This window comes from Rhinolophus sinicus, linkage group LG13, assembly GCF_036562045.2.
Source record: "Rhinolophus sinicus isolate RSC01 linkage group LG13, ASM3656204v1, whole genome shotgun sequence".
NCBI lineage: Eukaryota > Metazoa > Chordata > Mammalia > Chiroptera > Rhinolophidae > Rhinolophus > Rhinolophus sinicus.
The window spans coordinates 18,176,876-18,204,327 of record NC_133762.1 but is presented as its reverse complement, the minus strand read 5'-3'; the positions used below and the strand labels follow the sequence as shown (position 1 = coordinate 18,204,327).

At 50.5% G+C, this 27,452-nt stretch overlaps 1 protein-coding gene across 2 annotated transcripts in view; it reads left to right on the top strand.

Annotated features, from left to right (window-relative positions):
* The window catches only part of CDH4 (cadherin 4), a 398,533-nt gene that overhangs the window by 137,311 nt on the left and 233,770 nt on the right, over window positions 1-27,452 (top strand). The gene's annotated exons all lie outside the window — the stretch shown is intronic.

Sequence of the window (27,452 nt, the reverse complement as noted above, 5' to 3'; positions counted from 1 at the left end):
AAAGGGAATATTGGCACTCTCAGAAGCAAATTGGATTAAAAATGCAAAATCCCTAGGTTTGGAATTTCAAGCCCATCAGGGAGGAAGACGGCCGCTTCTGCTTTTCCTGCAATTAAAAAGGGTATTAGGAAAGCCAAGCTGTTCAGGCACCATCTCTTAATTGTCACTTGTACAGGGTTAATGAACTACATTAGTTCACTGAAAAATAGCATCCTGACTGTCAGAACTTGACAGGTCAGCCCTGGGAAGAGCCCTCCCTAGAATATCTTTGTAGGAAATTATGAGTGACGTGCCTTCCTCCAGGAGGAAACCGGAGGCCTGGTGGTGAGGCATTTTGCCAAAGGGGCTTCTGAGAACCACTGACTCTGAGCGGCTCCTGAGGCCACGTGCAGAGAGGCGTCTGCGCCGGGGGCGGGCTCGATTACTTTGTCCCGAAACTGCTGCTCTCTGGAATTGGTGTCTGGTCCTCCTGTGTCATTTCTGCATTTGTGAGGTTGTTCACTTACCCTGTGCACTGACCCGGAGATGTCCCCATTGGAGACGTGTGCTGTTTGCAGAGGAATGTTATTGAACAAGCTCAGACTCTCTTTACACCTGACTAGCAGGTGATGAGAGGTGTTATTCAGCGCTTTGCCACCCAGAGCACTGGGAGGCTGAGTCAGATCCCAGGGCCGACGAGTTCAGTGTGGAACCGTGAAAAATTAAGATGCCATTAAAAATCGAGTTGCCCGCAGGATTGCCACTTTTAATAATCCTGGTTCAGGTTCCAGCATGGCACATGCATGCATTTAGGATTATTAAGCGAGAGTAAGGCTTTTCGATGAGCGAGTTGTCAGCTGGATTAATGAACAAATCCAAAATTAACCCGGGGCTGGGAAGCACTGTGGTTTTGCAGAGCTGGCAGGTGAGATGCGTGACAGGAAGGTGTTGGAGCCTCTCCACGTTCAGCCTGTCTGAAAGCTTGTTGCAGATTAGAACTTACTGTTGAAATCCTGCCTCCATTTCACCAGAGTCTTCTGGAAGACAGAAGCACCCTAGGAGCTCAGCAGTTCAGATGCCACTGTTGGAATCCCAGCTAAGTAGCACAAAAGGGTTTTGCCTCATTGCAAACAGGACAGGCCGCTCACCCGCCTGCCTGGGGTTTCCTTTGCATTCTCCGCGGGGAACCAGTTACAGGTCTTTAGAGGTGGAGGAGAGTCCTTTTCACTCACACAATTGGCATCCTCAGTAAAATTCGTTCTCACCTGTTTGTTAAATCAGGGCCCAAGAGTCCTGACTAAGGGTTCCTGAATCTTCTGCTTCTATGTTCAGAAAGTAGTAAAATTACTTGAAAGGAACCATTATGTAGATTTCCTACCTGTTGAGCTTCTATGTGGTTCCCAAGCAGATCTAGGTCCTAAGACTCTGCCTCAGCCCCCACCTTGTCCCTTCTGAGCCCAGGGTCCAGGCTCCTCGCTCATTTGCCTCCTCCCTCATCTGGGGGCACACGCCTGGGGTTCACATCTGGGGGTACATGTCTGGGGTTCACATCTGGGGACACATCTGGGATGCACGTTTGGGAGTATACGTCTGGGCACACATCTGGGGGTTCACATCTGGGGGCATCGTGGCCCCCTCCCTCTCCCAGTCCTGCTGGTTGTACGTCTCGGAGTCACCCCACACCTGTCAGGACCACTGTGCGGTTCCACCCTCCATCATTGTGCTGGACTGAACTTCCACAAACCCAGACTGGAGCCGGGCTCTTCTTCACTGGGAAACTTCTGCTCTGTTGAACGTCCAGATTATCCTTAGTGACACGTGCCAAGGGGGAGGGAAGCGGACAGCTGGCGCCATAGCAATGGAGCAAGTGTTCTCAGAGGAGGAACAGAGGGTGGGATTCTCATGGGAAAGAGGGATCCCAGTAACCGTGACCAAGAATGAAAATCCAAACAAGATGTCGGCAAAGAAAGAGTACGCCGCGTACCAGACTCTGACGTCCAGTCCGAGGCAATCGCCCACGGAATCTCCTGGGTTCTAAACCGAAGTTTCAAAGAAGCCGGAACTGAGAATTGTAAGAATCAAAACTGACCCAACGGGCTTCAGGGGGCCTGTCGTCCGGAGCACTGGACTGGGAGTGGGACTCACCGTGGATCCCTTATCACCAAGATGAAGACAGAGCCTCCGCAGGTGCCCCCTGGGGTCCTGGGTGAGAGGTCTGAGGGTCCAGGGGAATCGCTTCCTGTCAGAGTCACGGCACCAGGCGAGTGAAACAGGGAAGGACGACTTTTTTCAAGACTATTGTCATGGGGAAGAGAGATGAACTTAAGTTTGCAACAGTCCTGGGGAGGGTTTGTAGCACTGTGGTGTGCTTGCAGAAAAGTCTGGAGGGTGTTGGGGGCGGTGGATGCTGTGATTAGGCCGACTGTGTTTGGTCATCACTTACGAAGTGAGGTCCTATCCTCCCCCACACACCAGGAGACTGGCCGGTCTCCTTCAGTGACTCGTTTCAAAGGGATGACCCCCCCCCACCAGGTCCTTGGCAAAGTCATTACTGACCTGTACAAGACTGACATCTCGGAGGGGCCGAGAAGAATTGACAATGGCAAGTTTTCTAAAGCACACGTGCCAAGAAAAGAGAGGTCAGGGGCCCATCATCAGGGAGAAACCTGCCAGAAGTTTGGCGAGGCTCAGGGGCACGGTACTGCCGTCCTGAGCACCAGGAAAGCCACGGAACAAGGCTGTGAACTGTGCCTTCCTGACTCCAGCCCTTGGCTGGGGGCCCTCTCCTTAGCAGTTACTTGTCCTTACGGATGTCACTGGTGCCCCCGGGCTGATGGTTCAGGTGACAGCATTTATGGGATCAGTGCTGCTGCTGCTCGTACGACTTGTTGGTCTGGGATACATGACTTTCTGGGGAACTTGGTATTTTATTTGGAAACCAAATTTGGGGCCCTGATTGGTTTGGAGAGAATATGGCAGATGCACCGGGGGCCCTGCTATAGTCAGACAGAGAGAAGCCATGTTACGTGAACACCAGAGTGTGACTTTTTTCTTTAAAGCCCCAATAGGTTAGTTTCTAGGTATAATTACCATGGATGTGATCTCACTAACCTCTACTCAGCATCCAGATGGAGTAAAGGGGTGTCTGGGTGTGTTCTAGGCGATTTTCAGATGGTGGGAGATGCGAAGCTCACGGTGCCCCTATAATTTAGTTGAGAAATGACAATCCAGGCTGCGCTGTTGACCAGAACGTCCTCATTCGTTGTCACCTGTGAGGGCCCCCCTGCTGTGGGCCAGGACCTCATTTTGCTTTTGCACACAGCGTTTTGTCCCTGAGCACCGAATAATGCTGGAGAAGAGTAACTGATTTGGGCAGTTGTGGCCACAAACGGCCCTGCTGGGTCTTGGAGTCGAGGTCAGCAGCAGCCGGCTGGACCAGGAGGTGTCTCGGACGTGGCTTCATTCACAGTCCAGTAACTACCTTGGATGTATCTGCTGTCCTGGCGTGAGACGCAATTCAGCCTTCAGGCTCGCTGAGCCCAGGTCTCCCCTCCTGAGCAGGAGTGGACTTCGTGCCAGGATCTGCTGGTGGTGGACGGGGGGATCTGGCCATCCACCATCAACAGCCCAATGCCGGATTGTCGTTTCAGAGCTGTTACCAAACGAACTTTCACTGACAGCAAAGAAGCCGACTTCCCAACCAGGAACCCAGCGAAGGATGGTCCTTCATCCGGGTTGTGCAGTTTACATTTTTCCCGCAGAATGAGCTAAACGTCTGACATGTGGAATTTGGATCCTTTGTGCCGCAGGCCCTAAGAGTGCACACAGACCTTCAAAAGTGTGTGTGAGCCTTCCATGCCTCCACATTTAAAAGATGCCTTTGAACGCCCCAGAGACTGTCAGCGGGGACTTTGATCGGCCGTGTAGAAGGCTGGAAGGGACAGCGGTTTCTGGATTCTTCGGTCCCTCTGGGAATGAGGAAGGGGTGTTGCAGAGAATTTGCTGCTTCCAGGTTTTATCAGAGCATCCGGGAAGAATGGGGTTTCTGTTGGAATTATGCATTAAAAAAAAAAACCTTTCCGGGGAGATGCGATAATGGGGAGGGAAAGGGTATAAAGCCAAGGATTTTTGTTAAACCTCCTCTACGCTCCCCCTCTGTACAAATGTGAACTATTTCCCAGTCAGAGGTGCTTAACCGTGATAATGAGGTTATCCTCGCGTTATCTTAAAAATGACGATACTTGCTGTATTCTGGCACTGCCGGATGGACCATGAGTGGCACCTCTGTGCATCTCTGCATGTTGACTTGACGTAGAGGTGACTATACGTGTGCAGGGAACTGCCTGTTGGCGGGCCTTTCTCTGAACTGTTCTCAGTAATGAAGTTGATTTTGAACATTTGTCTCCTGGTTTCTGTTTTTGTCAATCCTTGCAAATTTTGAACTTAGTTTGCATATGTGGGCAAGTCTCATGCTTGCAAAGGTTCTTTTCTATTTTGACCCTAGGGGATTGTTGGAAACTATAAACCAGAATGACAGACTCTCAGACCCGGGGTATTAGTTTATAGGGTATCAAATAGGGTCTTTTTTCTTCAGGGCGACAAATTTTGACTTTCCGATGTTCTCCGTGGGCCAGTTTCCAAATCCCTTTGCCTGTGAGAGTTCCCTGATGACGAGAGTGTCTTGTTTGCAACGGCAAGGAGATGGGATCAGGTCTTCTCGGCACAGTCTTAATTGTGAGAGTGCAGAGCACGTGGGTCACATGTCATGTGCTCCTGTCCACCAGGACAGGTATAAATTGCCATTCAGTTTCTCTGTGGCCGCCCTTACGGAAAATATAAAGATTTCGTCACATAGTTGCAAAGAACCAGAGTCCGTATTCCTCGAGGCCCAAACATCAGATGCTTTGATTCAAAGGATTTTTTTAGGCTTCTCACCAGATGTTTGACAACATGTTAACACAGCTGGATTATCTTTACCCAAATAGTTGATTTTGCTGCAGTCCTGTTAAATAATGTTTCCTCCCCGTGCTTTATTTTTTTTCTTTTAAAATGCCCTGTTTCCCCAAAAATAAGACCTAGCTGGACAATCAGCTCTCATGCATCTTTTGGAGCAAAAATTAGTATAAGAACGGTATTATATTATTATTATATTATATTATATTATATTATATTATATTATATTATATTATATTATATTATAGACCCGGTCTTATTTTACTATAAATAAGTAAAATAGTAAAATAAGACCAGGTCTTATATTAATTTTTGCTCCAAAAGACGCATGAGAGCTGATTGTCCGGCGAGGTCTTATTTTCGGGGAAACACGGTACGTGCCGGCTTCCACTTGAGTTGGTTCTTCCTGAGCGCTTACATTTGGAGCTCTGGATTTGCAACACTTTTAATTCTGCCTGGGAGTCTGTGACCAGCTGTCTGAAACCTGCGTCTTAAATGGGATAAGAAGGGGGTGAAGGCCCCGCTCTGCCCTCACTGTTGGAGCCACTGTTGACAACTTCCACGTACAGGGACCCTACTGAGAGTACAGACCTCGCTGTGAGTGCAGGTCTGAGATTCTGCTCCAGCAGCGTCTGCCCCAGAGCACTTACACCGTGGTTTGTGTGGAGTTAGGTGCCTACAAAATCAGAGGGGACAGTCCACACACCACCCTCCCTTCTCACACCAACTGCAGAGTCCACGGTGCCCAGAATCAGCCTCAGTTTTGTGATTCACTAGAAGGACTCAACTCACTGAAACGTGTTATGCTGGTGGCCATAGTTTATTACAGTGAAAGGACACAGATTGAAATCGGTCAAGAGAAGAGACCGTGGGCAGAGTCCCAGAGAGTACAGGGCAGTGTTGTTCTCCCAGCACCGGCGAATGACAGTACGCCACGGGTCTCCCAGTCTGAGCTCAGCCAGGATGCTGCTTTCTGCGACCCAAGGTCCTTATTGCCAGAAGCAACCTATTCTGGGAGCTCAGATATTAACCAGTAGGCACCGTAACTTACCTCAGAAGCAGAGTTGAATTTCTGGTTCATTTAGCAGATTGCTTATAGTTCCCGGTTCTGTGCACTTGTGAGAAAATTCATTGTGAGGAAATAAGTTCACCACATGCGCGTGGTTTTGTTAAGGCAACTTGAATCAGGTGATGAGCGCAGATTGGGGGGCACACCCGGTTACATCTGCGTCAGAGAGGCGAGAGCAGCAGGTCTGATCAGCTCTGGGCGCGTAACTACAGGATGTCTTCTCTTCACGCCTCTTTCATTAACACCAGTTCATGTTTTTATGGGGCTGCCTCTGGATTCTGTCGTAAAAAGCAGCACAGAATATTGGACCCCTCCAGTTCTCTGGAGAGATCCAGGCTGTTCTGCCGAGGGTCACAGACAATAAATTTGAAACTTCCTCCATTTTCCAGACCTTTAGAAGACGTGTACTCAGTGAGATGTTTTCTTTTTGTAACGGAATCGTGCGTCCTTGGCGTTTTTTGATACAAAAGAGATGCAGTACCTTCGGGGTTGTGAATATCAGTGATTCACACAGGTCAGAGAGATGCAGTATATTTTAGATTATTAGGGAGACTCCTCTTCTCAGAAGGGAAGAGAGGTGAGATCGACAGTCACCGCACCCTGGGTGACTTGGATGAGCAGTCAGACCCTCTCTTTCAGACGTAATGATGGTTATCATCACATCCATTTGCCTAGAAATAGTCTTGAAGCCAGACTATATGCGAGTGGGGAAAACCATGTCCGGAAGTTGGTGGACAGCAGAAGGTGCTCAGGTGTGAGAACCAACCAGGTGAGAGAACTCACACCTCCCACCTGGCAAGACCTCAGTCCCACCTGAGCTCATCTCAGTCCCTAGACCTGCTCAGCCCAATGCGGTCCACAGGCCACATGCAGCTCTTTACGTTTAAATTAACTAAAATTAAATACAGCAAATACAGTCCATTCTTTAGTCACATTAGCCCCATTTGAAACACATAATACCCACCTCTGGATAGTGGCCACTGTGTCACACAGGCAGCAGACTGTTCCCATCGCCCAGAAAGTTCCACTGGACAGCACAATGTCACACTGTTTTTCCACTCCTCACTGGCCCGAGAAGGAATAAACACCTAAGAGAGGTGTTTGGGCGATAGTTACACTCAAATCCCTGCAATTGGGGAAAAGTTTCCGATATAAACACAGGACCCAGCAATCAAACACCTTCATATTCACCCAGAGGAGGTGAAAGCTGGTGTCCACACAAAACCTGCACACGGACACTCACAGCAGCCTAGTTCAGAAGCGTCCAAACTTGGAAGCCATCAGGCTGTCCTCCAGCGGGTGATGGATAAACAAACTGTCCACCCAGACAGTGGAATATTATTCTGTGCGGATAAGAAAGGAGCTGTCAAGCCATGAAAAGATCTCAGGAACCTTAAATGCCTGTTACTACCGTAAGTGAGAGAAGCCAATCTGAAAAGGCTGCACACTGTGATTCCAACTCCATGAACCTTCTAGAAAAGGCGAGACTATGGAGACAGTACAAAGATCAGCAGTTGCCAGAGGTTGGAGAGGAGGGATGAATAGGGGAAGCACAGAGGCATTTTAGGACCGTGAAACGAGTCTGCATGATAGTGTAATAATGGATCCACGCCATTATACATGTGTCCAAACCCATAGAATGTCCGACAGCAAGAGTGGCCCTCAGGTAACTACAGGCCTTGGGCGATGATGATGTGTCCTGGGAGGTTCATGGATTATAACAGATGCACCACCTGGGGGGGGGTTATGGGTGGCAGTAGGTATGTGCCTTCCTCTCAATTTTGCTATGAACCTAAAACTGCTCTAAAAATAGTCCTTTTATTTTTTTATGGGGGATTTTAAGTTCAGTGTCTTTCCAAATTGAGCCTCGCCTGGCCTTTTAAAATCTGTTCAAGACTTTTGGAGTGAAATTAGAGGAGAGGTTTGCACGCACTGCCGTGTTTATACCCCTTTCACTTAGCGATCCGTCATTTCTCAGTGGTCCCTGTGTTCTCACACTTAACCCACAGTGAACTAGTTATCTAACAACTGAGGGGACTCGGCTCTGCAGTAGAACCCCCTCCCAGCGGCCATGCACCCTCCTTCCCGCCCACCACCCAAGAAGAAGAGGGTGGGCCTCCCCCCAAGGTGAACGACCCCTCCTGTAACAGTTTACGGCCCTGTTGTCAGGCAAATGCAGTAAGAGGTAGGATTCTCAAGCAGAACCTTTCAATTCTGTGGGTTTCAGGGGCGAGGAAATAACTCCTTCCTCCCAGTCTCATACACAGTCCTAGAGCTTTGGTTGTTTAAAAGGAAACTCCAGCTTGGTTTATGAGATGTAAATCTAACTGCTGCAAGATGAGAAGCTGAGGCTGTCGTGGTGGTATGAGAACTGTGTTTCCATCAGCCTCTTGGCAGGGATCATAGCTGTTCAGAGGACAAAAATACGCCCCTACATTGGGAACTGTACCTGGCACCCAAGACAGCAAAGAAGACCCACTGAGGGGCTTGGGTCCCAGAGGTCCGTGCAGTGTGGACCGTGAGCACGGGTGTGCCCAGAGTGCAGTGGGAGGGGGACGCTGGGAGCCGGTGTCCTGCCAGGACGGAACAACCCAGGCGACCAGGTCAGAGGTGGGTGTTTATCCTCACAGCCAGTTACCAAGTGGCCCCTGTTTTGGCGACAGTGTGAACACACTGGAGAAATGGGATTCTGCTGTCTTCTAAGTGTGACCTAATTTGGATCCACACAGAAGATCTGTTTTCATATGTGTCTCCGTCCATTCGGGATGCCCTAAGAAAGTACCACCGACAGAGTGGCTTAAACCACAGACATTTACTTCTTAGATTCGATTCCTAGCGAAGGCCTCTTCCTGGATGGCAGACTGCCACATTCGGCTGTGTCCTCACACGGCAGAGAGCGGGGCCTCTGGTGTATCTTCGTCTTCTTAAAAGGACACTAATCCCATCACGGAGGCCCCACCCTCACGACCTCCTAGAACCCTACACCTGCCAAAGGTCCACGTCCAAATCCCATCACAATGGGGACAGGGCTTCCCTGTTAATATTGGGGACACACACATTCAGTCTCTAGCACTAAGATGGACGGACACCCAGGGCTGGATCTGGTTGGCATTCGGCAGAAGACCCAGGTGTCACACAGCTTCTGTGTCCTTACCGTCCACCAGGACGTGCACGAGGCCTACGACGAGTGTGTTGGTTCCTCGGGCATTTGTCAGTGTGCTGTTTGCTGGGCACCATGGTTGTGCTGAGCGTGTCATGCGAATAGGCCTCCTTTCCTCTGTCGAGGGCTCAAAGACTCCAGTGGAAGCAAGAAGCCATTGTGATGTGATAGACGCGTAATAGAGATAAACTGTTTCACGTGCCCTTTCATGGAGATCAAACGAGAGGAGCTGTGTCTTCTATTTACCATTTCTGGGGCTTGTGATTCCTTTGTGTGGATCCAGACATCCATCTGGTGCTTCCTTCTGCCTGAACAACCTCTTCTCACGTTCCTTAGCGTGCAGACCTGCTGGTGATGAATTCTTCCAGCTTCTGTATTCTGAGAAAGTCTTTGTTTTGCTGTTTTTGAAAGATATTTTTGCTGGGCATAGAATTGCTACTGTTGTCCAAATACTTTAGAAATATAGCCCCAGGACTTTCTGGCTTACCTCATTTCTGACAAGAAATCTGCTGTCATTCTTTTCTTTGTTCCTTATACATAGTGTGACACACGCACACACTGGCTGCTTTTAAGATTTTCTCTTTATTACTGGTTTTAGCAATTTGATGATAAATGGCCTTGGGCTAGTTTTCTTGCTGTTTCTTTGGTTTGGGGTTATTTTGTTGAGTTTCTTCAATCTTTGGATTTATAGTTTTCATCAAATTTGGAAAATTGTAGTCATTATTTCTTCATATATTTTTGTTCCTCTTCCCCGTTTCCTTTGGAACTCTAATTGCACGTGTAACAAGCTGCTCAAAGTTGTCCCGCAGCTCGCCGGTTCTTTGTTCTTTTCAATGCTTTTTTTCTCAGTATATTTCATTTTGGATACTTTCTGTTGGTATATCTTCAAGTTCAATATTTTCTTCTGTAGTTTCTAACCTGCTCTTAATCCCATCCAGTGTAGGTTTCATCTCAGACACTAATTTTCATCTATAAAAGTGTTTTATGGGTCATTTTGTTTCTTGACATGGTTGTGCTTTCATCTGCCTTCTTGAACATATGGAATGTGGTCCCAATACATTTTTAATGTCCTTGTCTACTAATTCTCTCATTCTGATCTTTTCTATGATTGCTTTCTCTCCTCATTGTGGGTCATATTTTCCTGCTTCTTTGTATGGCTAATACTTTTTATTGGATGTGCGATATTGTGTATTTTGCTCACGTGGGTGTGGGCATTTTTGTATTCTTGTAACTATTCTTGACACAGGTGAGTTACTTGGCAACAGTTTGATTTTTTTTTTAGATCTGAGTTGCTAGCTTTGTTAGACAGGACTGGAGCAGCACGTAGCCCAGGGCTAAGTGTGTCTCACTACTGAGGCAGTTGTTTCTGAGTTCCCTGCTCAGTGCCCCATGGAGTGTGAAGCCCGTCCCCACTAGCTGATGGGAACACAGGCCATTGCAGCCCAGTGTGAGCTCCAGGCGGTGTGTTCTGGGATGTTTTCCGGTGATTCTTCCAGACCAAGGTAACTTCCCACATATGTTCCCTGATCAGCGCTCAGCTGAGGACTGAAGGGAGACCCTCTGCGGGCTCCCCCTGCCTCCGCTCCCGCCCTCCCTCCCTCTCACACATATTCTGCCTTGTTACCTCTAAACCCCATTCCCCTCCCAGACCCTCACCTCCATCTTCTCAGCCCAGGGTACCCTGTGCTCTGCCTGGAGACTGTCTCCAGGCCATGAACTGGGGTGATCCTGGGGCTCGCATGGGTGTCTCTTATGCGTGGGTCACTGTCCTGTGCTCCCTGGTGGCCAGTGTCTGAACACCATGGTCCATATCCTTGTTTGGACTTTTGGTGGTTCCGAGGTGGGTGGGGGTCAGTCCAGGCCCTGTTACGCCGTCCTGGTGGAAGCTTCCTTCACCACTTACTCTGGGTCCTATCAAAGTGCTGACAAGTCACCTGCCCCTAAGAGACAAATGCAGAGTCAGCAGCGCTCTGCCGAAGATCCTGGGTGGGGCCGCCCTTCCCAGGAGCAAGAAATCCATGTAATGACCAAATCTTGGTGTTTGACTGGGTGACAAGGTGAAGAAGGTTGAGGCGGAGGCCTGGGGACACCAGAGCCTTGCAGGGGCAGGCGGGAGCAGCTCCGTGCATGGGTCCCCCAGAACATTCTGCGTGGGTCCCAGCCTGTGCCGTGGGAACAAAGAACGCCTATATCTGACCACCTGGCTTTTCATTCCTGCTCCACTGAGAGGTTGTAAAACTGGAATTGTGGGTCTAGTTTCTAGTTTCTACTTGTTCAAATTTAAGGAGGTTGTGCCCCTTCTCTGAACCTCACGTCGTTTGGCTGGATGTCAGGGCAAAGCGTCCACGCTCTGTCCACACATGGGTTCATATAACGGAGATCACACAGCTCGGATGCCTCTGGTCATTGTAAGTGCATTTGCACTGAGTTTCCTACGTGATTCTCAGTGTCTGTAGAGGCAGCTTCATGTCTGTTCTAAGATGGAGCGAGTGATGGATGCACTTGGAGCGACTTTGCCGAAGGTCACCCAACCGGGCAGTGGCCGTTTGGTCTGGAACTCAAGTCTCTTGATGGCACATGGAGGCCCCGCTGCTCCACACAAGTCATTCTCAACTGCAGCTTTGCCCCGCCCCCCAGGAACTTTTGTCAAGGTCAGGAGATGCTATTGGTTGTCACCACTGGGGGGTGGGGGTGGGAAGCTACTGGGATCTACTGGGTGGAGGCCAGGCTGCTGCTCCACCTCCCACCGTGCCCAGGACGCCCCCCAATAGCAAAGGAGGGTCTGAGCCAGTGTGTCCAGGAATCGGGTCGAGGCGGAAAACCCTTGGCTACGTGGTCCCGTGAAAGTGCTCTGAAAACCGTACAGGACACACGAACAAGACCTGCCTGTCACAGCATGTCACACGGTCGTTGTCCTAGTCCTGGCCTTCTCTCTGTCATCCCATCTAAAGGAGAATGTGGCTCTTTACATTCCTCTGTCACCTGTGCTCTTTTGTAGATGGATTTATGACTGTGTGCTCTTTTTGCCAAGTATCTACCACAGACATTTCATGGGGGTGGGGGGTGAGGCTTGGTGAATCGAGGAACCACATCATCCCACAGAGTACCTCTCCCTCTGACACACGAGTGTAAGTGCGGATGTGTGGGCTGCAGGCACAGGGAAGCATACAGGGCTGATTCCATGTCAACGAGCAAAAGACGTCATCGTTGGTCTCTCACTCTAGCTCTTCTGCTTCCCATGTATACGCGTTAACACAGAGCATCAAAACATATGAGATTTTTGGGTTTTTTTCCAGGCACTAAACTGCTTGAACAAATGGTTTTCACAGACAGTCAAGATCTCGTACATTTTTACCTATGAAACGTTCCTATATCATCTTTTTGCCAGCTCCATTCATACCCATGACTTTCTGTTTCTTTCTGTGGTGATTTTGTTTCTCCTCCCCCTCTGTCTTCGAGATTCAACTAGCGGGTCTCGAGCGCACAGTGTGTGGCTTCATTTCTTAGGAGAACATGTCTGTTGCTTTGGGGAGTGTGATGCTGGAGTCCGGCTGGGTCTTGGCCCCATGGCTCCTGCTTGTTCCAACTCCGGAATCCTCTGTGCCTGTCGCCTTTGCTGCAAAATGCAGATTAGCAGACGAACGATTCTGCAGGGGCCCAAAGACGCCAGGTGTTCTCAGAGATCCGACAGCAGAAGGAGGCTGAAATGCACACAGACCAACCTTTCTCCAAATATTTGTATATGTCTGTCCCCAGTTTGCATTGCTTTTATTCATAAGGAGATGTGTATGAAAACAGTTGGTCCTTTTAAACTGCCCAGCTCGAGTCAGAGCGGCTTTAGTGCACTCTGGGCGTGGGTGGGGGGTGGGAGTGCTGCGGCTGATTTCCCTCCCAGGGCCCCGAGTTTTGTGCATCATAGGCTGTCACCACTGGGTTTTGCCCCCCCCTCCCCAGATCTCCCCCACCCTTCTGCTGACAGCGCCTAGATGTCACATAGCTGACTATCCCCTGGATGCTAAGGGACAGTCACGTGACTCATGCGAGCCAGGCAAAGAGCGTGCTTGTCCCCTTGGCCATAGATCTCCTTGGGACTTAAGGACGCAAAAAATTAATATGACAGAGGAGGGCCCAGCTGAACAATAAGAATTCCGTCCATTTCCAATGGGCGACTTCATTGCATTTAATGAGTTGGCGGACTACACTTCATTTCTGTAATTTTGGCAAAGGAATTGGGCTCTTTAAGCTGAAGTCAGCACCCCTGTTTCCTTGTGTGGTCAGCAGCCAGGAGCTTCTAACGCTCTCCCTCATAGAGAATTGTATTCGATTTACTTTTTCAGCATAATTATAGGGTGACAGGGAAACCTGCCCAACTTTTTTTTACTCCACTTTCCAACGCTTCCCCGTGTTGGCTGGATTTTGGGTGGCTCTGTGGGTCACAGCACCACACTCTCTCCCAGAATATTCCCTGTAGTGAAAGGAGGTGGCAGGTCAGCACCACAGAGACTTTAGATTGGGGATCGAGTTGACGAATGTGCACTGAGCCCGTCCACTCTGCCACGGACGGTGTGAGGTCCTCAGAGGGCCAATGCTGGAGACTGACCTCAGGCTTTGCAGAGAGATCTCTGTGACAGGCTGCCACAGATGGCCCAGGTATGAGTCTGGGGAGGTCCAAGGTGCCAGCTGGAGGGCCAGTGGCCACTCCACTTCCACAGCCTCTCTGTGAACCTTTTTCCTGCCTGGATCAGGGATGCTCTAGCGTCTTGCAAAGAGCAGGCGACTGCAGAACGAGCCAGCACTGGCTGCACAGCCCAGCCGTTCTGGGAGCCAGACAGTGGTCCATGCTGTGCCAAGCGCAGGTTGCATTAGACATCCAGCCGCCTGCTGGCCGTGGCTTCTGGGAGCAGCCGCTGGATGGCTTTACTCTCAGCCCAGGTCCTGGGTCCCTCTCGGCTCTCCTTTGATCCGCGGGAATCTACACCGCAAATCAACACACACGTCCTCTCCTGCACCTCTCCTTTGAGTCAAGACCAACAAACAGATAAATGCATCTGTTCATTCACTCCAATAATTATTTTTGCAGATTTGGTGTACCAGAAAGCCAGCTTCTGCCATTTCACAGGTGAGGAGAGAAGTGCGTTGTTCTTGTCTCCATGAGTGAGCAGTGCTTCCACCCACCCCACCCCCATTTCTGAGATATGAACCAGAACTCAAAAATCCATAGAACACGCATCCTGGCACAGTTCCAGGGGAGAACTCAAGGGGCCTTGGCCGTGTTTGCCAGGATGGTGGTATCGTGGTGGGTGGGGACAGGAGAGGTGACAGTGACTCTTCAGGCCTGCAAACATTGAGGAGCCCGTGGGGTCCCCAAGGACGCATGTAAAGGAGAAGGTTGGGTACAGTCCTGGGGCTGGGAGAGGGGCTCAGGCTGGAGCGAGGGGCGTGGACACTCACCTGGCTGCAGACCAGAGGACTCTGCTAAGCCACCTGCCTGGTGCCAGCTTCTCTGACATTCCAGGGGAGGGGCTTTTGGTGACTCACTGGCTGGAGGAAGTGGGAGGCTTGAGTGTGAGGGGATTTCTAGAAGGTGTGGGGTGGGGAGCGAAATTAGAGGTAGACCCTCCTGCCACTTCGCACCCTCTGACTGCTAGTCTTTCTAAGCATGAGTTTTAGGTCATGTATTTATTCACTTGGCCTCAACAATGGAAGCTGTGTTCCTTCCACAAGCACCGCAAGCTTCGGTGTCCGAATAAGTGGGAGCAAAATTATAGGGAAACAGCCACAAAGCGTGTATCTCAACCTGCCCTTTAAACACCTCGAGGTCCGGTGGTTCTCTGATCCTCTCCTCGTCGAGCCTCAGAGGGAGTGAAGTGCAAGCTGACAAGACCACCCTCCAGCCCCTCCATTTTCCAGCCAGAAATCTAGCTGGACACGCCCCTCAAAGCCCAACATCGGGGCCTTCCAGCTGCCAGGCTCACCCCGAGAGGACTTATCAACCTACCTACCCGCGTTGTAACTGATGTACGACTCAAAATGGCACAAGCCCGTCTGCAGACACAGTCTGCACATGCAGCTATGGCTCTGTGTGGGCTTAAAAATTACGCGACGAGGCCAGCTTCTCCAAGAGGAGGGTCTGAGTGTCCATAAGTCTTCGAGCCACATCGGTGTCTCTATGTCTGTTCTTTACCGAAGGAAACAGAAACAATATGGTCAGCAATTCTTGGGGAGAGAAGGGTTGTTGATTTCGGAACAGCGATCATTCAGAACAGTGAGGCTTTTCCCTTCCACGTGGCTCAGAGGATGGTCGCCAGGCTCACCCAGTGTCGGCAAGAGCGATGTGGCATTTTTAGGGGTGGATCGACACTTGCTCCCCTTCCCATAGGTCACTGTGCTGACCTTCTGCACAGCAGTCATCACAGAGACCCAGACTCTTTGCAGAACACGCCTCTCTAATTTCTCACAAGTACATTGCAAATTAATTCATTTGTTGAGAACCTCTGTAAACAAACGCTTGCAGTTCGCAGGGTCCCTGCAGAAGCAGTAGGTTTCTAAGGAGCTTGTGCTGAAATGTCCTGCCGGGTGATTGCTTTGCAACCGTCTCCCTGGCAGTGAATTACACTTGTGGCGGGATTGGCACTGGGCTGATTTATTTGAAATTGTAGGATAAGTTCTAAAATATAAGAAGTAGGTACTCTCTAACAAGTGTCGTGGGGCCTGGCTGATAGCAAGAGGATTGAGTGAGGAGAAGCAAAAGGGAGAAATTGGGTTCCGGCGAGGTCAGTATTTGATGGCCCTGTTCCTCAGTTTCCCGAGTTGTGAGACTGAAAGAGTGTTTTTAGAAATCAGAGACTGTTCTCCTGCTGGCTGTCCTCTGTTCCTTGAGCGATCTCTGAAAGATTGTGAGAATTTGCCCAACGCACACAAGATGCTGACGACCGTGGACCTCATGTTCCGTGGTGTGTCCTGGGACCAGAATGACCTGGAAGCATTTATCGTGTTTAAAGATGCAAAGAGGAAATCAGTGTGTCCAGCTGTTTTATACCAGTCACACTATTTTTGGAATTCACCCATCAGTTTGGAAAAATAATGCATTTCTTCACTTCTTGCCTTAATGTGTTACGTTGAGAGTCATCCACTGAGGTCGGCCCGATGTCAGTGAATCTTAGGGTTCCCCAGGTCTTCTTTTTGGGGGGTTTCTAAGCATCTGTATCTTGCTCTTCTCCTCTCAGACTCATAGGGGTCACCTTTCATCAGGAACACTGAGAAAAGTACTCTGCCCGCTATGGATCTGCCCTTTGGCGGGTCCCCAGTTGCTTGTTGGTCGTTACTCCATGTAGACCCTGACACCTCCTATGAGTGTAGACAGACCTAGGACAAGGTACTGGCATGGCAAAGGGACTACTTGTTTCACAAATAAAGTCGTGACATTGAACTTGAAACTAAACTTGACTTGTCCTCTCCGCTCCCCAAGGGCTGAGCGTCGGCACAGCCAACGTTGAGCTGAACTTCGACGAGGGTCGGCTCAGCAGGCCAGTTTGTTCTGATGACAGCTGACCTGTGTCCTGCGCTTCATGGGTCAGACGCTAAGTGCCATGTACACATTAAACTATTTCATCGTTCCGCCAATCCTAGGAAATAGTTGCTGCTGGGACTCTGAATTTACACGTTGAAATACTGAGTGATGCAGAATTTACATGTTAAAATGCTGAGTGATGCAGAGTGCTTTTTGAACCAAATCTGGCTGGTCTCTGAGTCAGAACCCAGGCCCGGCTAGACAGCCACTGGTCCCCAAACGTGGCCCGTCCTCAGCACTATTGGGGAAACTTATGAAAAATACAGCCTCCAGGCCTCTCCCAAGGAGATTTGAAGTCAGTGGGTTGAAGACCCAGGAATCTGTCCTATGTTTTTAATCTCTTCAGACTGTGACGATTTGGGAATTGCTGTTTTAGCTCACAAAGTGCTGGTTGACAAGTCACATTATTTGTCTTCATGAAGAAAATCAAACCTGCGCCCATCCCACTGCTCAGCTCTCCCTCTCCTCAGTATTATCTAAGAGAAACGAAAGACTTGTACCAGCGTGTTCAAAGCAGCTTTACTCACCATAGGCCAAAACCCTGAAACCGCCCAGGTGACCAGCAGCAAATGGCCTACCTCACAGTGGGGTCCTGCTCAGCAACCAGGCAAAAACTCTGACACGTGCAGCAGCCTGGGGGAATCATGAAAGCAAGCCAAGTGACAAAAGACTTGCCGTGGAGAGCTCAGTGCACAGTTCCATTGATGTGACGTTCCAGAAGCCAGCTAAGCCAAGGATGGAAGAACGCATCATCGTGTTTGCCTCTGGCCATGGTGGGGACAGAGTGGATAGAGGGGTCCTTCTGCGTGAGAGGCACTGTCCACCATCGTGACAGGGGCTGCCTTCCACAGGGCTGTACCTTTGTCACACCTAAGGTTTTTACATTTCACTCCATGTACATTGTACCTCAAAAGGAGAAAAAACAAAGGAACATTGAACGTCGGCGATGACCTGCATGATGAGATGTTCAGGGGTGAATTCTTCTGAAGTCTGTTGCTTATTTGATGTATCCCAAAACGAGATGGACGGATACAGCAAATACAGGTTGTGATTTGGGTGATACCTGGCTGTCCCATGATGCGGGGTGAGTGGTCTCCCCTGCTGCAGAGCTGCCCGGAGATGCAGGAGGGTCATTGTGACGACTGCTTGATGGAAGTCTGAGGGCACCAAGAAGCCGTCCTTTCCAGTTTCTATGTTTCCAGCCATTGCTGAGATGCAGGAGCCCGTGGGATCAGATGCATTGGGATGGAGTAGAACATGGGCCACCTGCCCTCCTCTTGGGGTCCAGACTTCGGCACAGGCAGGGAGCTGGAAGATGGTGGGCCGGCTCTGGCTTTCTTCTCCCAGCTCCAAATGGCAGGCGCTGAAGAGAGAGGAGGCCAGTGGGGGAGACGTAGGACTGACATCTGGTTGACTCTGTGCAGTGAACTGGCCCAGGCCACACAGCCCAGTGAGCTGCCCCATTTCCTTCTGTCCCAGTGGCATCCTCCTGTTTACAAGGAGAGTTTCAGCGTTCTCCCAGCCAATGGCTTCTTTCCGGGAACAGAGGGAAGTCCCACAGACAGTCCCCCCAAGCCCGGCCATAACTGGACTTCATAGAGTGTATTTCTGAGGACTGAATATCACTGTTGAACAGAGAAAGAAAGAACAGATGGCAGGAGGGGTCACACGAGCCGTGCGGATCCAGGTTCGTTGGCTGCAGATGGAACTCCCATGAGTGCGTTGGGCCCTCCAGTCCCAGGTGCTGCTGCTCCATTGAGAGCTGCTGCCATTTTGTAATTGTAGCCGTTTTAACCAATAACAAGCACACCTGGGGTTTTGTTTTAATCGGTCACTGTAAAGTGGAAATTGCCCAGCAGCAGATCCCCCTTGCTTGTCCTGTAAGCGATCTTTTCCTGTCACACTGTGCACAAGACTCGGTGCCTGAGCTTGCACAGCACACCCACAGCCGGGAAAATGGGCACCGATGCCCAGTGTGACTTGGATCAGGTGACTTGCTGTCACTCTCTACTTTCTGTGTCCTTTCCCTGTTTCTAAAGTAGGCTCACTGATAGATGACAGTTCAGGAGAGCCATGCTGGGTGACATCAGAGGACATTATGGTCTAAGAGACAAGTCTGTAGGAGGACGTCTTTGCTTGTCAGAGGAAGAAATGGGGCTGTCGCTGCCGGGTCTGGAAGGAGTGATGTGGGCTGCACGTCATCGTCACCCAGAGATAAGTGCAACAAACATTCTGGTACGGTTACGTTCAGCATCTGTTTAGTATTGTCACGCTACTTGTTTACATGAACCGGCACATTTACTTTTGCGATGTTGACATCACATCCCTGAGTGCTCCTAGGCTAAGTGGGCCCTTTTGTGCCCACAGCCCACGGCCACCAATTGTCATGTCACAGACCCAATGCAAGGGCCTTAAAATACGCCCTGAATTGTTAAAGAAATACAGTGTGACATTCAGGATAATCAAAGTGCTGACAGGGATGGTTGATTGTACTTTGGGTGCCCAACAGTGGGCAATTCACGTAAGATTTGGGTGGTCACACCCAAGGTATATTTGACTAATTGGAAATCCTTACCTGCACGTGATAACTCTTTACCAAACTTCTGCTGCCTCAGATCATGGGAATAGAGTGCCTTCTGGAAAATCATATATAATTTTATTGCTGACTCACCGTCATACAGCGTATGGCACACAATATAACCAAGTGCGTGTTACCAGGAAGCGTTTTGACTTGGGGTTTTCCGCTCACTAGTGTATGCGTCTTATGGCTAAGCCCAGATGTAGCACGTTGGTTTTCAGGAGAGTTTTCATTGTGACAAGTGCGGCCATGTGCTCGGGCCTTGATGGGTAGCTGTTGGTCTGTGAATCTGGCCCTGCTGTTCCTCACTCACATACCAGGGTGGACTGCTCAGGGCTTTGGCCCCCACACCTCCTGTAGGACAGGTGTTCAGGCAGCATGTGTGTGACTTGTGATGCTGGCAAACTTCACCACCAAGGGCTGCGGAGAAGCAAAAAGTGACAATGAAGAAGAACAACACAATGGTGTGTGTGATCACGTGTCATGTGGAATTTTTACAGCGGATTCAGTCTCAAACAATAAAGAAGAAACTGCCACTGGGGAATTGTAAGACAAAGCTGCCATTTTCCTTCTGTTACTTTGACCCTATGTGCACGTACTTCCTCTGTTTTGTTGGTGGTGGTTATGTTGACAGTGGGGTTAGTGATACGATATTGGTGATGGTGGTGGCAGTGGTGTCAGTGACAGTGGTATGGATGTCGGTGGCGGTGGCAGTGTACTTCTTTGTGAGGTTTTGTTTTCCTGGTGGAAGATGCTTCAGAGAGATGGCTTCCTACTGTGTGCCCGGCAGCACTGGAACTGGAGATGCCTTGGTGAAAAGGTCAGATGAGATACCTGTCCCACCTGTCCTCGTGCCGCTTACTCAGAGTCTGAGGAGGGCAGGCATGTAATGAACAAGTCAACATACAATGGCAATATCAGAAGCAAGAAGTGCTATGTGTACAATAACAGATACTAAATATCGGTTAATTGATAGAGAGTCGGGAGAGGAGCTGCTTTAAACTGAGTGGCAGGGGGCCTCTTTGGGAGACCACAGTTAAACCAAAAACTGGATGGTAATCGGTGCAAAAATCGGTGCAGCTGCTCGTGCCGTGTGGGAGGCAGACTCACTCACCGAGTGAGGGGAGACCTGAGAACCGGGGCCGTGTGGGTGGCGCAGGGAAGCCTGGGGGTTGGGGGTCACATAGACGGGAGGAAGCAGTGTTTCCGCCTTTGAGCACTGGCACCGGGCAGCCCGGGATGGTTCTGCTGGGCTGGGTCTCAGCCCTGAGTGGGGGCATGAACGTGGCCGAGCAAATGAGTCCTGCAGGGTTGAATGAAGTGTGTGAATTTACCCTGAGACTCAGGCAGATCATTTTAACCCGCTTAGTGTGAGCTCAGGAGTTTTCTGGAAATTCACTAGAATGGATTTTTCCATCTCTTGACCTTTTTGTAGGAGAGGCAGAATGCAAGCCCACCCCAAGCCAGCTGCACACACGTGGTGTGAACCCTTCCAGAGCCCATCACCCAACAGACGGGCCACACCCAGCTCTGTTTACAGACGTGTTTTCCCCTGGATGATGCCCAGAAGCAACCTGAGAGTTCTCTGTGCCTTCGCTTCTACACAGCAGCCTTCCCCTCCATGGGTCATTGCGTCTGTTGCCCCATGAAAATGTTGTTGGGAAACAAGCTGGAAATTGAGTGCTGATGGGTTGCCCTAGGAAATGCCTCAGTGTCCAAAACCCCGTTCACAATTCCATCTCTTCTTGTTTGTGATGGCAGAGGCAGCCGACGATGAAATAGCCTGGAGCCCATCTGTGCCTCCCTGCATGTGACGGGTCTGTCCCCCAGGACATATCGGCAACATGGATTACGGGCTGGGTGACAGAGACTGATGGCGCGGTCTGGTTGGGTCTTTCCCTCCCTCCCTCTCTGTTGCCTCGCTGCACTTCCCTCCCCTCCTTACCCCTAACCCCCACTTTCCCTCCCTTCTCCACCCCCCACCAGTGAGCCTGTTTCCTTGCGTGTCTTCTTGGGTCCTGACAACCTCGCATTCCCACCCCATTAGCTTGACCCCCCCCCTCCACAAAGAGCGCAGGTCCAGTTTGCATCCCTCTGAGTGCAGCCCCACCCAGTCCTGGGAGAATAGGGCTGCCAGCCAAATGGGATCGGAGGCGGACGGCAGCCCCTCGGACCCTGCTCGGCGGTCCTCTGTGGCCCGTGGCGCCCCTCTGAAGTGAGACCTAAACCCCAATGGGGTGAGTCTCTGCAGGTTCACGTGCTGGGTTCACCAGCTGAATTGTCCGGCGACATAGACAAGCGGAAAGACAATGGCCATTAGATCACAGCTCATTACATGTAGCAACCCAGGAGCCATTAGAAACAACAGTGTCACTGGGTGCCCTGGCATGACGGGACCAGTCTCCCGTTTACACAGCACCTAAGTCCCCATAAGTCCCGAGGGTCACATTCCAGCGTCTGCATATTTCCTAAATCATTGCTTCTGTGCACCCTGAAGATTTAGAGTTTGGTTTGAATGCTGTCTTCATCTCCCTGTTTTTTTTCTCAGCTTGATAATGAAATCTCCATCTCGGCTCTCACATGCACTGCGCAAATCGCTAAAATCTATAAACCTTGAATAGATTCAGAAAATCGTATGCTGCGGTGAAAGAAGCCCATAAATGAATCTTTATATTTGAAGTTTTGTCATTTAACAAATGCATTGTTATTCATTACGCTTTCAGTACTTAACAAACAACTCATCATGAAATACAGAAGGGCGCAATTGGAAAGGCTTTTTTTCCCTTCCTTTCTTTCAAAAACAGCTATTTCCTTGCAGGTAGTAATTTTGTTTTAAGAAGTGCGATGTTTAGCACCAGCCTTTTTAATAAAATATGTGTGAGAGAATAATTCTTCTAACACATTCTGTATCTACAAAAATCTATATGTGGGAGAACTTGAATTACTCTCTAATAGATTTTATTACTTAGCAGTTAAGAATTTTTCGCAGAGACATCTAGTCAAAGGCATCAATTTAGGGTAACAAAGCACAGGAGAGGAGGGAACTTATTGAAAACTGGCATTATTCCTACTCTGTGAATTCTTTATCTGTTCCCTGGCTATCGTTTCTTCTAGAAGGTGCGTTACTTCAGGCTGTAGATTCTTTGAGCACATAGTATTTTGTGCACCTCTAATGTGATTCACCACAAAAAACAAATGGAGTTGACATTTCTTCACTGAACCCACATTCTTTAGCTGCGTCAGTCAGCCAGGTGCAGTGTCTGCACTGGGGAAACTGAGGCACGAAGAGGCCTGTGCTCTGGGAGCCCACCTTGACCGGTGGGAGCGACAGGCAGAAACTTGAATTCATAGAGCTGCGGGCCTGGGGTGGTGAGCCAAGGTGGAGCAAGGAGGCCCAGGGCAGGCGACACCTGTTGCTTTAACAAATTAATACCTGATCCTGCAGGACCAACTACCAGTCATTTAGGGGTGAGGGGCAGAAAGAGAGGGAACTTATTATCCGTTTGAATCAAAACCGATTCTTGCACGTCTTTTATGCGTCAGGCGTGGGTCTGGCACTGGAGGCGTGAGCTGGAGAAGCTTGGCCCCCGCCGCCCGGAGCCCGTGCTCAAGGGGGAGGCACCAAACATACGAGAAACGTAATGAGAAGCGTGAGGAGGGAGCACGAGGGAGTCTGGGGCCGTGGCCCAGGGGGACTCAGCCTCATCCTGGGAGGGCACTGAACGCATCCTTGGTAAGGTGGTGTGAGAGCTGATGAAGGGTCAGCGATTGGCGGGCTGTGGGAGGCCAAGGGAACCCATGACAGGGAAGCAGAGAGCTGGGTGAAAGCCCTCGGGTGGGAACAGCCATTGGGAACTGAGCGCAGGTCAGAGGAGCATGCAGGCCCAGGGGCAGGGAGCAGGAGATGGCAGCGCAGACGGTTCCAGGCACCTGCTGGGTCGGGCAGTGCTAGTCCAGGCTTTGCCCCCAGATTGATTGTTATGAAATTTTTCAAACTTCCAGAAAAGGTGGACCGAGCACTGACGCTCCATACGCCCACCGTGTAAATGCCACACTTAACATGTGGATAGGTTTGCTTCGTATCATATCCATCCTCCAGCCACCCGTCCATCCCTCTTGCTTTTCCTGTATTTCAAAATGAACGTGCAGATATCAGCCGGCTTCGCTCCTGAATGCTTCAGCAGGCATCTCATTAAATGGAGTTTGCTGTCTGTTTACATTTTTGAGGCAAACGTTAATAGAGAAAAATGCTCACATTTTAGTTTGACGAATGCATACACCTGAGTAACCAAACTCCTGTCAGGGCGCACAACATTCTCATCATTCCAGAAAATTCTCTGTGCCCTTGGACACTCAGTGCTGCCCCTCTCCCCTGCCCCCGTCCCAGAGGCAATGGTGTTCCATGCTTTTCTCTGTGCTGTGCCCATGGGTCAGGAATCCTGTTTGAGATGCACAGCAGGGTCAGGTTCAGTTTCGGTTTTGACTTTTTTTTTTTGTTTAAGATTTTATTAGGGAAGGGAAACAGGACTGTATTGGGGAGCAGTGTGTACTTCCAGGACTTTTTTTTTCCAAGTCAAGTTGTTGTCCTTTCAATCTTAGTTGTGGAGGGCGCAGCTCAGCTCCAGGTCCAGTTGCCGTTGCTAGTTGCAGGGGGCACAGCCCACCATCCCTTGCTGGAGTCGAACAGGCAACCTTGTGGTTGAGAGGACATGCTCCAACCAACTGAACCATCTGGGAGGCAGCTCAGCTCAAAGTGCCGTGTTCAATCTTAGTTGCAGGGGGCGCAGCCCACCATCCCTTGCGGGAGTCGAGGAATTGAACTGGCAACCTTGTGGTTGAGAGCCCACTGGCCCATGTGGGAATTGAACCGGCAGCCTTAGGAGTTAGGAGCATGGAGCTCTAACCACCTGAGCCACTGGGCCGGCCCCGGTTTTGACTTTTTTAGTCGTTGAGAGGCTGTTGCCAGTTTGGGGCTGTTCTGAATAAAGCTGCCACCGATGCCAGTGTGGAACCCTGTTGTGTGTGTCTGTGTACGTGTGTGTGTGCACATGCGTGCTTGTGTGTGTGTGTACGTGTGCTTGCGTGTGTATACGTGTGCTTGTGTGTGTGCATAAATGAACGCTGTCAGCCTCCAGGTCTCTTATCTGATGTCAGCAGCACAACTGCAGCCTCTGTACACGCACTGTTTGCTGAGAGTAGATTCTTCCATCTCTTCCCATCTGTCTCTGTCTGCCGTGCAGAGCATGTATTTGGATCTTGGGGTTTTTCTGCCTTTTCTGACAAATTGTGCCTTGCAGTGGGAATGTTTACTCCCTTTCGTTTTGGTTACGATGTGGTTGGAGTTGGGTCTATCACTTGATGTTTGTGGATTTGTGTGTCTTCCTTTGTGACTTCTCTTTTTCTCTTTTCCTCCTTTTTTATGTTAATTGATTTTGTTTTTCATTTTATCTATTGGATTCTGCCTCTTTGCATTATGTTTTTGGGGGTTGCCCTAGAAATTATAGGGTACACCGCAGTCTACTTCACTGTTCATGAAAGAAAAAGCCAAGGCAGCCAGATGGGGTCACCTTGGGACACTCATAAGGGAGGTGACTTAGGAGTCGGGTGGAGTTGGCCAGTTCATGTCAGTCACGTGAAAGAGGACATGCAGAATGTTCTGGCTTGATGACCACCAATGTGCCCCCAAACTCTCCCTATCACGTAAATCTATCAAAGCTTTAATTGTTAATGACAAGCAAACTCGGGACAGCGTGGCTCCAGCTGTTAGTTACCTCTTTAAAAATAATTCAGTATAATAACTGCTGAATTTTAAAATCCCACGCTTAAATCAAAAGCATTGAACGTTAAGATAAACTCCCAGGACAGGGAGCCTCCCACCTGTCCCCCTTTGCAGGTAAGCAGAGGAACGTCACAGGAGGACCTCCCGAGAAGCTGACATGGTTCAGGCACGGTCTGCGGAAACCTGGGTGTCCTCACTGCATGGCCCCCGCCTGTAAGAGGGAGCTAACCTGCAGTTACGGCCCCGGGGTCCCAACTCCTGGTCGAGCCTCCCAGGCTGCAGGCAGAGCCCGTGCACCGTGCGCCCAGAAGAGCAGAGAGGGACCCGGGGTGAGCGAGGCCATGACGAGCCACGTGTCCAGGACACTCGGGAAAGGTTTTACAGCTCGCCCCCTGCAGCTGGAGGGTGGCCTGGGCAGTCTACACTGCATGAGGGAAACGAGTTAAGGGCAGTGCTGACCCCTCGGACGCCCTGGTCCCTCGGGAACTAGCCTGGACTGTGACTCGGGAGGCTGAGCGGCTGTAGGGGTGTTTTGTCCTCATCTGTAGAGCCCGGGGGAGGGGTGCGTGGACACGTGGGAGACTTTGCTACTCACCATCAGCATCAAGAAGTCGGGACAGTGAGCATGAGGGGCACAGGCCAAGTCCCTTCACCCCTCTAACCCTCAGTTTCCCCACCTAGAAGGACACTTTGGGGATACATGACCCCGTGGGTGTGGGCACGCCTGGCCCACAGTAAGAATTCAGTGGATGGTATGTGACTTCCTTTCCTAGAAAGAGCCTCCTTCCTGCCTTGCCTTAAAGAGGGAAGTTGTTGGGGTGGGCGTTGGGGGGGGCAGAAAGCATTGTCCGTGGGCTGCTCTGTGCCCCGAGTTCTGATGCTACAGGGGATGTCCCTGGGTCACCTAGCGAGGCGGTGGCAAAGCCAGTATTCAGACCTCGGCCTGTGGACCACGTGACGGGGGCCACCCCACAAACCTGGCACGGTGCCCTCCTGCCAGGCTGAGTGCACAGGGTCCCCAGGCACCGCGCCTGAGCCTGCTCTGCCTGCTTCCCCATGGGGCTATGGATTTGAGAGAGACTGGGGACAGTGATGGGCCCCTGAGGGCAGGCGCTGCTGTGAACTCATCTTGACCCTGCGCCAGCCGCCTCCAGTTGCTCCTGGCACCTCGTCCCCAGTTGTGGGTGACAGTTCTGTCTGGTCGAAGGGTGGTTGGGAGGATCGATCGGGTAACGTATGTGAAGCGCTTAGAAGAGCACCAGGCCATTTCAAGTTCCACCGAGCTGTCGCCTGGGCCATTATAACTATTACTAATTTCACGATGGCTCTTGTTGCCATGACGACGGCAGTCAGTATAAGGACTGTCACCTTCCAATCAGGAACCACCAGGGAGCCCTCCTCAGCACGGCAGCAGCTCCCGCTGGGCAGGGCCTTTTTGGCTTCAGTATGGGGGGGCAAGGGGGGGTCAGTAATTCGTGTATCTTGCTGTTGTAGCTGACAATTAATGACAATGTTATAGGCTGCGCTCAGAGATAGGAATTAAATTTGTACTTGGATCTACAGATGTGGTCAAGGAAGGAGGTGCTCGAAGGACGGCTCACGAGCCGTAATTCCAAATTACAAAGTCATGACTCGCACTTGCTTCGGGAACCTCAGAGTGGAGTAAAACGCCAGTTTGAGAGCAGAACCCACACCTAGTACTTGCTCATTACAATCCCGCCTTGTGGAAGTGGAGAGAACTGCATGCGCAGGGCCTGACCTGGCTGAGTCTGCCTGGCCGGGCTTCTCCACAAAGCTCTCCTCAGAGGGACTCACGTGACCACATACACCTATGAAGGTGGGAACAACATGGAAGGAGAGAGGGGACTGCATGTGCCCTTCCCCCTGCAGGCAGGGACAGGAAAAGGCCAGTGGGGGACCACAGAGCCACAGATCATGAAACGGTATTATAGTGAAAAGGACTGTTTGACAGTGTCTCTGTGGGCACTTTCTGTACATGTTACTATTTCATCTTTATAAGTGGTGATCTGTTAAAATCATTGTCCCGTCACACGTGTGTCCTGCAGCCTCGTGGCTCAGAAGCCGCAATGGGCCTGGGTGCTGAGTGCACCTTGGGAGTTCCGGGCCCCCGACACCTGCACACGCAGGTGCCCACCTGCCTCTCTTGGCATGGAAGCAAGAAAGGCAAACTCGTTATTTTTAAAGTTCTGGAACATTTAACTCTTCTTTGCACAGGGCAGCGAGTGTGGGTCTGCAGGAGACCGTGCCATCCCTACGTCCACGGCAGCTGGACCATTGAGCGTGGCACTGATGCAGTGGGGGAGGGGCTTTCTTTTCCTGCCGACTGTTCATAATCTCCGGGGT